Source organism: Marmota marmota, unplaced genomic scaffold (assembly GCF_001458135.2).
Source record: "Marmota marmota marmota unplaced genomic scaffold, marMar, whole genome shotgun sequence".
Lineage (NCBI taxonomy): Eukaryota > Metazoa > Chordata > Mammalia > Rodentia > Sciuridae > Marmota > Marmota marmota.
Genome location: NW_026000283.1, coordinates 3,179,631 through 3,188,610, shown reverse-complemented (window position 1 = coordinate 3,188,610; position 8,980 = coordinate 3,179,631). Strand labels below are relative to the sequence as shown.

Here is an 8,980-nt window from a genome sequence, read left to right as displayed (position 1 = left end):
TTGCTTGTGACACCTAAAGCACAGGCAATAAAAGGACCATCATTGTAGTAAGAAGTCTGTCCACGAAAAGTCTATAACTCATATATCTGTTAAAGGATTAATATCCACAGTGTAGAAATTACTCCTACAACTCAACAACAAAATAATCAAATAACAAATTTAAAATGGGCAAAGAGTTTGAATATACATTTCTCCTATGTGGATATACAGATGGCCAAAATGCAGATGAAAAGATGCTAACTACACTAATCATCAGAGATATGCAAACCAAAATCAAAATAATATCACTTAACTCTCTTTATATTGGCTCCAATTTTGTAAAACACAGGAAATAAAAGTATTGACAGGGATGTAGAAAATGGTACATTTTCTAATCCATTAATATAAAATATATATTATATTTATTTACATCTTCTTTAGCTCATTTCTGGAATGATTTCTAGTTTTTAATGTATAAGTCTTTCACCTCCTTGGTTAGTATCTATGTATTTTATTCTTTAACATGTTATTATACTGGGATTCTCAAATACTCTTTCTGAGGTTGTAAAATGGTGCACTTGTTATGGAAAACAATAGCAGTTGTGCCAAAACACTGAAGAAAGAACTGACCTATTATACAGAAAACCCACTTCTTGGTATATATCCAAAATAATCGAAAGCAAGTTTTCACAGTATTATTTTTACACAATGTATACATAGCATCACTGTTTTCAACAAACAAGAGGTGGAATAAAAATCAGTGTCCATTGACAAATGAGCAAATAAACAAAATGTCATATAGACATGCAACAGAATATTGTGTACCATTAAAGAGTAATGAAGTGTTGTCACACACTACAACATGGATGAATCTTGAGAATGTTATGCTAAGGGAAATAGATCACTCCACCAAAGAACAAATACTGTATGATTCTACTTATATGGGGTAGCTGAATTAGTAAAATTTGTAGAAATAGAAAATAGTTTTATCTCTGATTGTTCATTCCAATTGTGTAGAAATACAGCTAACTTTTGCATCCTTGTTTTGTTTCTCACAACTTAGCTCATTCTATTTTGTTAGTTATAACAGCTGTGTGTATATGTTGAAAATATTTAGAGTTTTCTACATATAAAAACAAGTCATCTGTGGAGAGAGAGAATTCTATACTTTTTGTTCCAATATTGATGACTTACTTTCACTGTCTTGCCAAATTTGTTTGGGTGTGTCTATAAAAATTATTCTGAGGTAGAGTGACAAAGCATATTGTTTCACCTTGTTTCTGATCTTACAAACTTTGGGTCTTTTACCATTGAATATGATGTTAGCTATGAGCTTTCCACATATAGCCTTGATTATATTAAGACAGTTTCTTTCTATTCCCAATTTGATGAACGTTTTTATCATGAAATGGTGTTGATCATTGTTAAATGTGTTTTCTGCATCAATGGAGAAGATGACGTGTTTTTGTCCTTCATTCTTTTATGTGATATGTTACATTTATTGATTTTTGTATGTTTTATCATTATTGCATTCAGGAATAAATTTCCCTTAGTCATAATGTCTATCTTTTTAATGTGTTGTTGAATTTTGTTTTCAAGAATTTTATGAGGACTTTTGCATTAATATTCATCAGGAATAATTCATAGTTTTATCCTAGAGTCTTTGATTTTAATATTAGAGTAATAATGGTCTCAGGGAATATGCTTGAAAATACATTGTACTCCAGTTTTGGGGATGAGTTTTAGAAAGACTGATGTTCATTCTTCTTAAAAATATGGTAGAATTTTCCAGTGAAGCCATCAGGTCTAGGACTTTTCATTATTAAAAGATTTTAATTCCTGATTCAATCAATTTACTATTTATTCATATATTCATTCTGTATTTCTTTATGATTCCTTCTTTGTAGGTTATGTGTTTCAAAGAATTTACTATTTTCCCAGCTTATTATTTATTGAGCATACAATTGTTCATAGTATTCTCTCATAATTACTTCTATTTCTGTCATAAATTGTAAAATCTCCTTTTTCATTTCTTATTTTAATTGCTTGAGTTTTCTCTCTTTGCTTTCATAGTTCTCTGGCTAAGTATTTGTAAATTTTGATGACTTAAAAAACTCTAAATTTTATTGGTTGTACATTGTTTTTCTTTATTTCATCAAATTCTGCTTTAAATCTTATTGTATTATTCCACTTGTTCTTAGTTCAGTTCCTTAAGGTTGAAAGTTAGGATATTAACTAACATCCTCCTTTAAACTTAATTACTTCTTTAATAGCCCATTCTCCAAATACAGCCACATTCTGAGACACTGGGGTTTAAGGCTTCAATATATGACTTTGAGGAACTGAAGTCAGTGCACAATATTTAATTAATGTTGTTCACCTAACAAAAACGTTACATACATATAACTTATACACAGAACTTCATTTATTTAAATACATTTCTTAATTTATACTTATTATTATTTTTCTATAATAGAAATACTTTACTGTTACTTAAAGTTTTAAATTTTCTACTTGTCCTAAGCCTAAATCTAATAAATTCTACTGATTTCCTCCAAAGTATAAGAATCACTGATTTAAAAAATATAAAATGATTCTTCCATTTAAATGTATGAAGAGAAGAATATGCACTGAGATTATTGATCTACTAATTGTTTTTAAAACTTTTAATGGATATATTATAAGTGTTTAACCTCATGTGCTTTAACAGTACACATTATAGTAATAACACTTCTTCATTAGACAGAACGCTCATTCACAAAGCTGAACCTTGAAAATATTTAGAATATGTTGGATTTAGCAACCCAAGTGATAAACAGCTCTGTATTATACTTGCTTTATGCAGGTCTTGTGGATCTTCATACAGAAAGATTACCTAGTAAAACATGGATATGAAACAAGAATCCAAAGCCTCACTGAAAATTTCTCACTTGTGAATATTTCTAAGCAAGTAGGTCATTCTATAATGGTGATGCTTTCCTTCCATAAAATGGATATGTTAAACTGTGAATACTCTTTGAAGATAATATTTTATTTCTGTGGCTTTAAAAATAAATGAAAAAATGTGCTCTATTATAATTTTTCTTTGAAAAGAGTAGGCCAAACTGCCACTCAGAATTTTTAGAATATGGAATAGGATCACCTTTTGTCCATTTCTTATCTTATATTTAATAGTACAGCTGAATATGAATAATTTAGGATTTTTATTATATTGGTTATTTGGGATGAAAGAATATTCCATGGCATCTCTGAGTTTATTTCAGTAAGCCAAATAATTTTATAATTACATATTAAATTAATTAGTTCACCCCTGTAATTAACCCTTCCAATATATTTATGTAATTATTTGCCATTGGTCCTTACATGATTGATATATGTATATCTGAGAAAGATCTACAACTAGGAAGAGATTATAATCCAATTAGAAGGTAGTCATGAGTAAGAAAAGTATGATTATACAGTATCATGTACTTGTAGTATAAATGATGCTGTCAAGTATGAAAAAGACTGATACTAAGATAATGAATGGAGTAAGATGAGGGTTGTCAACTCTGATGGAAGTAGTAATGTTCTAAATAGTGTCTTAAATAGTGGTTTAGAAAAGACATGGAATTAAATTACCATGGAGGAAGAAGGCATTTTCAACGAGTGCACAATTGTGAGCTAAAGCTTGAATATTAGAATTAGAAATATATGAGATATTTCAAAGGGTTATCTTGGTTATGACAGAGTCTTAAATTTCATGTGTATTAAAACAAAGTTGGAGGCCTCTGACTAATTAGCATATAAAGTCAAACATTGTAACATATATGAATAACCAAACATAGCTACAAATTTTAGAGGGATTTGGGAGATGAGGCACTATAAACTCAAAAAGTTTCACTGATCACTATGGTTAAATAATGTAAAAATTTATAACTACTATTAATTAGTTCACTTGTAAATTAAGTTCTTTGCCTTTTTCTCCTTGAAAAGAAATTGTGAGTAACTAGTTAATCTGTAAAGTTCATTATGTAGGCGATATTGCATATGAAAACAATCAAAATGACTATTTCAAATAAATGTACTTTACTATGTGATAAAATTTATAGTGACAACACAATTTCCTAAATGTAAGCATTTAATAGTCAGGAAAACCAAAAACTATTTTTACTTGTCATGAAATGAAATAAGAGGTGATAATAATTCTGTTAATATCATCCATGAAGATATATCAGCTGACTATTTCAGACCCCATAATGCAGTGCAGATTTTTAAAATCCAAATTGCTGTTTTAGTTCTTTACCAAGAAAATTTAAAACTTGAGCTTATATTCATGTGCATGTACATTCTTGACATTAGACACCTACATTTGAATTTTATTGAAACAAATAGTTTGCTTTTGGGTAGAGGGAAAAACAACAGAGGACCTTTGAATATAAAGATTCCATTATATCATTATTCCTGGTCATTGATGTACTTCTCCTATCATTGAGTTATACCTTTGAATCAAATGGCTTAAATTTTTGCTAATTCCTAAAAATAATTTTAGTTTTCTTATGAAAACAATTTCCTAAATATATAAGAAATGTAGATTTTGCCTTTTAATAAGGACCTAGACTCATTCAATAATTTATTACAATGACTCAAGTGTTTAAGGTAGAATATTAAAAAAAAAAACATTTTTCATAATATAATTTAAAATTGATCTCTGGTGTCATCTTTTAAAAAATTAACTCACTTTATCTTTAACTATAAATTCAACATACATGACAATATGACTTTAATAAAATGCTAGACATCTGATAAACAAGTAGAATTAACATATTGATATATTTTACCTGAATTGTCCACACTGTTTTAAACAACAACCCTTTAAATGATTTTGTTTGCCCTGATTAGTGTCCATTTGAATATCACATATCAGGGGTTCGGGTTGTGGCTCAGCAGTAGAGTGCTCGCCTAACACGTGCAAGGCACTGGGTTCGATCCTCAGCACCACATAAAAATAAATAAATAAAATAAAGGTATTATTTTCAACTACAACTTAAAAAAATTTAAGAAAAGAATATAACATATCAATTGGAATATCTCAAAATAAAGATATTGTAAATTACATGTCTAATACATAACATACTTATAAATTTTTATAAATTAACTCATAAAATCCACATAAGTTTATAACATGTCTACACTTAGTATCTTTACTTTTAAAAAATGAGAAAGAATGCATACTTGGTTCATGATTGAAAAAATAAAAATCAGTACTGATTAATTAATTTAAACATAAATTTAATTTAACCTGATTTAATTTAAACCTAAAACTAATTTGTTGAAAATATGTAAATTAGCTTATGAATAATCTGGAACGTGGGAAAATAAACAAAGGCATACTCAGTTTCTTCCAAAAAATACCACCTGGGATGGTATTAATGGTGCCACTTTTAATGGATATTCACTGCCTCCATTTACTCTATTGTCCATGGAAACTCAAGGATATGCCACTAGATTCTCCAACCACTAACAACATGATTGATTTCTAAATGGGCCATGATATTTGTATCAAAGTCTCATTCCCTGTATGTTCCATAAGTTTTCTGTTGATGGTATCATATCTGCTGTCAAATTTGATTTCCTAATGGAAACAGAAGCTCCACGGGTTCCACAAAGATAAATGCAAAGAGAATACAATGCGTGCTAAGAGATATCATAGAGAAAATGCTCAGAACTAGAAATATCTTGAAATCAGAAAAAAGTGAATCATTATATACATCAAAACATAAATGAGAATAAAAGCTGACTCCTAATCAGAAATAATGGAGGCCAGAAGACATTGGAATGATATATTCAAAAACCTAGAAGTAAGGAAACAAACTGTAAACAGTGAATCATTTATTCAGAAGGGTGAGCTATAACATTTCAAGCTAAGCAAAACCAGAATATTTTTGTCGGTAGACTTACCTTAAAACAGCTACTGAAGATTTTTTTTTTTAGTTTGAATCCTTGACATTAATTCAGATACACAAAATAACATAAAGAGCAACAGTATAGGTAATAAATAAAATATATATTTATATTTATTCTATTTTTATCTTGACTGATTGCAAAAGTAATTATATGCAACAAAACGTATACAATTATATTATTGGACCCAAAACATATTGGAATGTGTCATATCCAACAATGATATCACAAAGGAAGTAAGTGCAAGCAGAGCTGTGTTAAAATAAGAAAATGACACAAGGTGGTAACAAATCGACAGGAAAACATAAAGAAGACTAGAAAAAGTAAATACACAAACTCCTTTAATAAAATATGCTTTTAGTTTCCCTTTTACCTTCTTTAGTTCACATAGAATTTTACAAGAAATCATAACAATGCAATGCTTGGTTTTAAAATGTATAGGAATAATATGCATAACAAAATTGAAGGCTGAGTGCTAAAGGAGTAATATTTCTATTTCTTACTGAAATTAAATTTATATTAATCTGATAGATTCTGATACACTAGTATGTATATGTGGTAAACACAGAGTAAGCAATAAGAAATTAAATCTAATAACAGTAAAAAATCACTGAAGGAATGAAAATATTACACAATAAAATATTACTTTGATGCAAAAATGCAGGAAAATACAATAATAAAAATGAATTTATACATATAGAAAATGAAAATTATAATTTAGACATATATCTATCAATAAAATTAAATGAAAATGGATTAAAAACTACAATCTAAAGTAGATTTTAAAATTCCACAATCATGTTAAACATAGGAGATACATTTTCCCTAAAATTTACAGTTTAAAAGAAAAAGTATAGAAAAAAATAGCATGCAAATGGTACCATAATTTAAGTGGTTATACTAAAAAAACAAATATTATGTCACTACATATAAATATATTTTAGAAGAGAAAAATAATGAATATATCAGAAAATATAATCATAAACATATATATCTCACCATATATATGTGGATATATAGATATGTGCACACACCTAATAACAGAACCCCAAAATACATGAAATAAAATCCAAGAGAATAAAAAGGAGAAATAAATAATTCAACATTAATAGAAGCTTGAATGTGCCATTATTAATCATGAAAAGAACATGGCAGAGGATGAACAAGAAACCTTTTTTAGTCAGATTTTCATTGCAGGGACAAAATACCTGATATAAACAAATTAAAAGGAAGAAAGATTTTACATCATGGTTGTATAGGTTTCAGTCCATGGTCAGCTGGCTGTATTGTTTCTATGCCTGTTGGCAAGCAGAATATCATGGCAGAAAGCTGAGGCAGAGGAATGCTTCTCACTTTGTAGCATTCAGGAAACAGAGTGGGGAACTGAAGAAGGGGCTAGGGCCAAAATACAGAATTCCAGGGCATGCCCCTAGTGACCTACTTCCTTCAACGGGCTCCACTGCTTATAGTTTCCACAATCTCCCAATAATGTCATGAAATTTTTAATCCATCAATATATTAACCCACCAAAGAGGTGAGGGCCCTCATGATCCCATCCCTTCCCAAGAGCCCCACCTCTAAAAACTGCTCTACTGGGGAAAAAGCTGTTAACATATGAATCTTTAGAGAACACTCCAGATTCAAACCATGAGAGAAACAGATGTCTTGTACAATACTATACACCAACTAGACCTAATGAATATGTATATGCCACTTACCAACAGGAAAACAAATTCTTTTTTAACTGATTTTTACAAAAAATAAATGACAGTGGAATGCATTACAATTCTTATTACATGTATACAGCACAATTTTTCATATCTCTGGTTGTATATAAAGTATGTTGATACCAATTTGTGTCTTCATACATATACTTTAGATAATGATGTCTATCACATTCCACCATCCCTGCTAACCCCCTGTCCCTTCCTTGCCCTCTCACCACTCTGCCCTATCTAGAGTTCTTCTATTCCTCCCATGATGCCCCTCCCTATCCCACTATGAATCAGCCTCTTTATATCAGACAAAACATTCAGCATTAGGAAAACACAAATTCTTTTGAAGTGCACATAAAACATTCTCTAGGAGAGATCAAAGACTTGGCCATAAATAATTTTCAATGAATTTAAAAATATAAAAATCATATAGAGTAAATGCTCCAATGAAAATGAGTGAAATTGGAAAGTAAAAACATGCATTTGGAATATTCAAAATTATGTAGAAATAAAGGAATACAGTCCTAAGTAATTGAAAGAAAAAATGACAAAGATAATTTGAAAATACATTGAGATGAATGAAAATGAAGATACAACATAACAAAACTGAGAGGTGGCAGAAAAAAGAAGTCCATAGAGAAAAATTGAAATGGGAATTTCCTACATTAAAAAGAGAAAAAAAGATCTAAAAGTAACAGGCTAAAATTATGACACTGAAGAAACAAATGTAAACTAAACTCAAAGTAATTGAAATTAACCAGAGAACAGAAAGCAGAAATATAATGTAATTAAAAGTTGGTTCTTTGAAAAGATGAAAAAATTGATAAAACTTTATTTATATTTGTAAATAGAGCAAGAAAGAATCAAAATACAAATTTTGTAAATGAAATGAAAGAGGGGGCATTAATAATGGTCTTAGAGAAATTTTTAAAAAATTATAAGGGAATACTAGAAATAGAAATAAGTCAACTAATTAAATGAGTTGAAAAGGCACAAACTACCTATAGTGACTCAGAAAGAAAAACAAAAGCTAAATAGACTTATAATAATTAAAGACACTAAAATATCAATTTAAAAAAAAATTCTAAAAGAGAAATCCAGGCCATGTGACTTCACTAGTGAAATTTAGCCATATTAAAGATAACTAAATCTAATTCTTCACAAACTTCCTCATATAATGGGATACTAAGTAATGTTTTGCAACATGCTTTATGAGTTGAGTACTAATTTAATGTTAAAATCAGAAAAAAAACAACACAAGAAAAGAATATGACAAATTAGTAACTCTTATGAATAGAAAGGCAAAAGTCATTTTAAAAATACTTGCATACCAAAACATTTAT

At 29.0% G+C, this 8,980-nt stretch overlaps 1 pseudogene; it reads left to right on the top strand.

Annotated features, from left to right (window-relative positions):
* The first annotated feature begins 6,141 nt into the window (after positions 1–6,141).
* The window catches only part of LOC107153025, a 4,763-nt pseudogene continuing 1,924 nt past the window's right edge, over positions 6,142–8,980 (top strand).